Here is a 6338-nt window from a genome sequence, read left to right on the forward strand (position 1 = left end):
ATGCCACTACTACAAACTACATGGCACCCAGGCACCTTAATGCGGGAGGCCAAAATCACAACGACTTAGGGGGCGCTATAGAGGCCCTGAGCCCCGACCAAGTTTGGGCTTTTGGTTCTGAGTAGCGGTGGCAATTCTCGGAACTGGCGCCAAATTTCGTGCGTTTTTGTCCATGGCAAGCGCCCCGAAAATGGCCCAACAGCGGAGAAAAATAAAGAAGAAGAAGAAGAAGAAGAAGAAGAAGACGGAAGAATAATAATAGTGAACTCTTACAAGAACAATAGGGCCTTCGCCCTATAGGGCTCGGGCCCTAATTAAAGCCGCAAGCGGCCTCGACGGGCCCTCGCGCCAGCGGCCAAGGGGGGCGGGGGCATGCGTCCCCGCGAAAAACCTTCCACAGCTTCCTCGGCAAGAGACATTACTCCCACAATGGCGACAAAGCACAGAATTGGATACATGGCAACAATATTGTCTCGCACTGTACGGTGCTCGGGGCCTAATAATAATAGCGAAAGTGCACAAAATTTGGCGTATATGTCAGGTGAGCTATGAAGAGTTTGCGTATGAAGTTTGATGACAATTGAGTAAATAGAAGATGAGATATAGATTTTTGAAGAATAAATTTTTTGGTTTTTCCCATGTCAGTAGGTGGCGCTATGCTGTACATGAGCGATTATGAGTTGGAAAAATAAGTGTCTACAACAGCAACGTACTATCACAAGGTAGTGGTGTGAAGGAAAAGCATTATGGAATTATTTACCAAAAACCCGTTTTGGAGCAATTGCGTCGGCCAAAAACAGCGCCCCCCATGGACGAAAATTCCCAAAATTTGGTACACATGACATGGGAGGTAGTAAGAGGGTGGACGTGAAGTTTGACCAAAATTGAGGAAAGATTGGATTTTTTGCCCAAAAATAGCGCCCCCAGTGGCGAAATATCACAGAAATTGGGTAACATGTCAGAAGCCCAATGAGTGATTTGCGTGTGAAGTAGGAGCAGTTTTGAGCAATTAGAAGATTTCTTATGAATTTTTAAGCATGTAAAATTTTGCATTGAAAATTGATTGACGTATAACTTCTGAACGGTTTATGCTACGTGAAACGTCTTTAGTACCTTTTGTCAGCCATGTCTGTAGATGATGGCTATCAAATTTGGTGACATTCCTATGAACGGTCTAGGAGGAGTTGCGCCGTCTTCGTGGCCATGCATTTCGCACAAAAGTGAAATTACCTCACTTCCTGTTGGGCGTGGCTAATGCACTGGCATTACATTTTTGTCCGGCTTAGTGAGATACATATGCGTACCAAATGGCATGCCACTACTACAAACTACATGGCAACCAGGCACCTTAATGCGGGAGGCCAGAATCACAATGAGTTAGGGGGCGCTATAGAGGCCCTGAGGCCCGCCTGAATCTGGGCTTCTGGTTCAGAGTAGCGGTGGCAGTCTAAGAAAAAGGAGCCAAATTTCGTGCGTTGTCGACCATGGCAAGCGCCCCAATGAGGGTCTTGTAAAGAGTTTGCTTGCCAAGATTGACAAATCAGAAGCTGCAATATCATTTCTGCCATAACCAGCACCCCCAGGGGCGAAAGTGCACAAAATTTGGCGTACATGTCAGGTGAGCTATGAAGAGTTTGCGTATGAAGTCTGATGACAATTGACTAAATAGAAGATGAGATATAGATTTTTGAAGAATAAATTTTTTGGTTTTTCCCATGTCAGTAGGTGGCGCTATGCTGTACATGAGCGATTATGAGTTGGAAAAATAAGTGTCTACAACAGCAACGCACTATCACAAGGTAGTGGTGTGAAGAAAAAGCATTATGGAATTATTGACCAAAAACCCGTTTTGGAGAAATTGCGTCGGCCAAAAACAGCGCCCCCCATGGACGAAAATTCCCAAAATGTGGTATACATGACATGGGAGGTAGTAAGAGGGTGGCCGTGAAGTTTGACCAAATTTGAGGAAAGATTGGATTTTTTGCCCCAAAATAGCGCCCCCAGTGGCGAAATATCACAGAAATTGGGTAACATGTCAGAAGCCCAATGCGTGATTTGCGTGTGAAGTATGAGCAGTTTTGAGCAATTAGAAGATTTGTTATGAATTTTTAAGCATGTAAAATTTTGACGTCAAAATTGATTGACGTATAACTTCTGAACGGTTGATCCTACGTGAAACGTATTTAGTAACTTTTGTCAGCCATGTTTGTAGATGATGTGTCTCAATTTTGATGACATTCCTATGAACGGTCTAGGAGGAGTTGCGCCCTCTTCGTGGCCATGCATTTCACACAAAAGTGAAATTACCTCACTTCCTGTTGGGCGTGGCTAATGCATTGGCATGACATTTTTGTCCGGCTAAGTGAGATACATATGCGTACCAAATGGCATGCCACTACTACAAACTATAAGGCAACCAGGCACCTTAATGCGGGAGACCAAAATCACAACGACTTAGGGGGCGCTATAGAGGCCCTGAGCCCCGGCCAAGTTTGGGCTTTTGGTTCTGAGTAGCGGTGGCAATTCTCGGAACTGGTGCCAAATTTCGTGCGTTTTCGCCCATGGCAAGCGCCCCGAAAATGGCCCAACAGCGGAGAAAAATAAAGAAGAAGAAGAAGACGGAAGAAGAAGAATAATAATAGTGAACTCTTACAAGAACAATAGGGCCTTCGCCCTATAGGGCTCGGGCCCTAATAATAGTGAACTCTTACAAGAACAATAGGGCCTTCGCCCTATAGGGCTCGGGCCCTAATTAAAGCCGCAAGCGGCCTCGACGGGCCCTCGCGCCAGCGGCCAAGGGGGGCGGGGGCATGCGTCCCTGCGAAAAACCTTCCACAGCTTCTGTGGCAAGAGACATTACTCCCACAATGGCGACAAAGCACAGAATTGGACACATGGCAACAATAGGGTCTCGCACTTGGTGCGTTGTCGACCATGGCAAGCGCCTCAATAAGGGTCTTGAAAAGAGTTTGCTTACCAAGTTTGACAAATCAGAAGCTGCAATATCATTTTTGCCACAATCAGCACCCCCAGGGGCGAAAGTGCACAAAATTTGGCGTATATGTCAGGTGAGCTATGAAGAGTTTGCATATGAAGTTTGATGACAATTGAGTAAATAGAAGATGAGATATAGATTTTTGAAGAATAAATTTTTTGGTTTTTCCCATGTCAGTAGGTGGCGCTATGCTGTACATGAGCGATTAAGAGTTGGAAAAATAAGTGTCTACAACAGCAACGTACAATCACAAGGTAGTGGTGTGAAGGAAAAGCATTATGGAATTATTTACCAAAAACCCGTTTTGGAGCAATTGCGTGGGCCAAAAACAGTGCCCCCCATGGACGAAAATTCCCAAAATGTGGTATACATGACATGGGAGGTAGTAAGAGGGTGGCCGTGAAGTTTGACCAAATTTGAGGAAAGATTGGATTTTTTGCCCAGAAATAGCGCCGCCAGTGGCGAAACATCACAGAAATTGGGTCACATGTCAGAAGCCCAATGAGTGATTTGCGTGTGAAGTATGAGCAGTGTTGAACAATTAGAAGATTTGTTATGAATTTTTAAGCATGTAAAATTTTGCATTGAAAAATGATTGACGTATAACTTCTGAACGGTTTACGCTACGTGAAACGTATTTAGCAACTTTTGTCAGCCATGTCTGTAGATGATGTGTATCAATTTTGGTGACGTTCCTATGAACAGTCTAGGAGGAGTTGTGCCGTCCTCGTGGCCATGCATATCGCACAAAAGTGAAATTACCTCACTTCCTGTAGGGCGTGGCTAATGCATTGGCATTACATTTTTGTCCGGCTTGGTGAGATACATATGCGTACCAAAGGGCATGCCACTACTACAAACTACATGGCAACCAGGCACCTTAATGCGAGAGGCAAAAATCACAACACGTTAGGGGGCGCTATAGAGGCCCTGAGGCCCGCCTGGATCTGGGCTTCTGGTTCTCAGTAGTGGTGGCAGTCTAAGAAAAAGGAGCCAAATTTCGAGCGTTGTCGACCCTGGCAAGTGCCCCAATAAGGGTCTTGAAAAGAGTTTGCCTGCCAAGGTTGACAAATCAGAAGCTGCAATATCATTTCTGCCATAACAAGCACCCCTAGGGGTGAAAGTGCACAAAATTTGGCGTATTTGTCAGGTGAGCTATGAAGAGTTTGCATATGCAGTGTGATGAAAATTGAGTAAATAGAAGATGAGATATAGATTTTTGAAGAATAAATTTTTTGGTTTTTCCCAAGTCAGTAGGTGGCGCTATGCTGTACATGAGCGATTATGAGTTGGAAAAATAAGTGTCTACAACAGCAACGTACTATCACAAGGTAGTGGTGTGAAGGAAAAGCATAATGGAATTATTAACCAAAAACCCATTTTGGAGAAATTGCGTAGGCCAAAAACAGCGCCCCCCATGGACGAAAATTCCCAAAATGTGGTATACATGACATGGGAGGTAGTAAGAGGGTGGCCGTGAAGTTTGACCAAATTTGAGGAAAGTTTGGATTTTTTGCCCCAAAATAGCGCCCCCAGTGGCGACACATCACAGAAATTGGGTAACATGTCAGAAGCCCAATGAGTGATATGCGTGTGAAGTATGAGCAGTTTTGAGCAATCAGAAGATTTGTTATGAATTTTTAAGCATGTAAAATTTTGCATCGAAAATTGATTGACGTATAACTTCTGAATGGTTTATCCTACGTGAAACGTATTTAGTAACTTTTGTCAGCCATGTCTGTAGATGATGTGTATCAATTTTGGTGACATTCCTATGAACGGTCTAGGAGGAGTTGCGCCGTCTTCGTGGCCATGCATTTCGCACAAAAGTGAAATTACCTCACTTCCTGTTGGGCGTGGCTAATGCATTGGCATTACATTTTTGTCCGGCTTAGTGAGATACATATGCGTACCAAATGGCATGCCACTACTACAAACTACACGGCACACAGGCACCTTAAAGCGGGAGGCCAAAATCACAACGACTTAGGGGGCGCTATAGAGGCCCTGAGCCCCGGCCAAGTTTGGGCTTTTGGATCTGAGTAGCGGTGGCAATTCTCGGAACTGGTGCCAAATTTCGTGCGTTTTCGCCCATGGCAAGCGCCCCGAAAATTGCCCAACAGCGGAGAAAAATAAAGAAGAAGAAGAAGAAGAAGACGGAAGAATAATAATAGTGAACTCTTACAAGAACAATAGGGCCTTCGCCCTATAGGGCTCGGGCCCTAATAATAGTGAACTCTTACAAGAACAATAGGGCCTTCGCCCTATAGGGCTCGGGCCCTAATAATAGTGAACTCTTACAAGAACAATAGGGCCTTCGCCCATAGGGCTCGGGCCCTAATTAAAGCCGCAAGCGGCCTCGACGGGCCCTCGCGCCAACGGCCAAGGGGGGCGGGGGCATGCGTCCCCGCGAAAGACCTTCCACAGCTTCTTCGGCAAGAGACATTACTCCCACAATGGCGACAAAGCACAGAATTGGACACATAGCAACAATAGGGTCTCGCACTGTACGGTGCAAGGGGGGTGCTATAGAGGCCCTGAGGCCCGCCTGGATCTGGGCTTCTGGTTCTCAGTAGCGGTGGCAGTCTAAGAAAAAGGAGCCAAATTTCGTGCGTTGTCGACCATGGCAAGCGCCCCAATAAGGGTCTTGTAAAGAGTTTGCTTGCCAAGTTTGACAAATCAGAAGATGCAATATCATTTTTGCCATAACCAGCACCCCCAGGGGCGAAAGTGCACAAAATTTGGTGTATATGTCAGGTGAGCTATGAAGAGTTTGCGTATGAAGTTTGATGACAATTGAGTAAATAGAAGATGAGATATAGATTTTTGAAGAATAAATTTTTTGGTTTTTCCCATGTCAGTAGGTGGCGCTATGCTGTACATGAGCCATTATGAGTTGGAAAAATAAGTGTCTACAACAGCAACGTACTATGACAAGGTAGTGGTGTGAAGGAAAAGCATTATGGAATTATTTACCAAAAACCCGTTTTGGAGCAATTGCGTCGGCCAAAAACAGCGCCCCCCATGGCAAAAATTCCCAAAATGTGGTATACATGACATGGGAGGTAGTAAGAGGGTGGCCGTGAAGTTTGACCAAATTTGAGGAAAGATTGGATTTTTTGCCCAAAAATTGCGCCCCCAGTGGCGAAATATCACAGAAATTGGGTAACATGTCAGAAGCCCAATGAGTGATTTGCGTGTGAAGTATGAGCAGTTTTGAGCAATAAGATTTGTTATGAATTTTTAAGCATGTAAAATTTTGCATTGAAAATTGATTGACGTATAACTTCTGAACGGTATATGCTACGTGAAAAGTATCTAGTACCTTTTGTCAGCCATGTCT

The sequence above is a fragment of the Neoarius graeffei genome, chromosome 3 (assembly GCF_027579695.1).
Source record: "Neoarius graeffei isolate fNeoGra1 chromosome 3, fNeoGra1.pri, whole genome shotgun sequence".
In the NCBI taxonomy this organism is placed as follows: domain Eukaryota; kingdom Metazoa; phylum Chordata; class Actinopteri; order Siluriformes; family Ariidae; genus Neoarius; species Neoarius graeffei.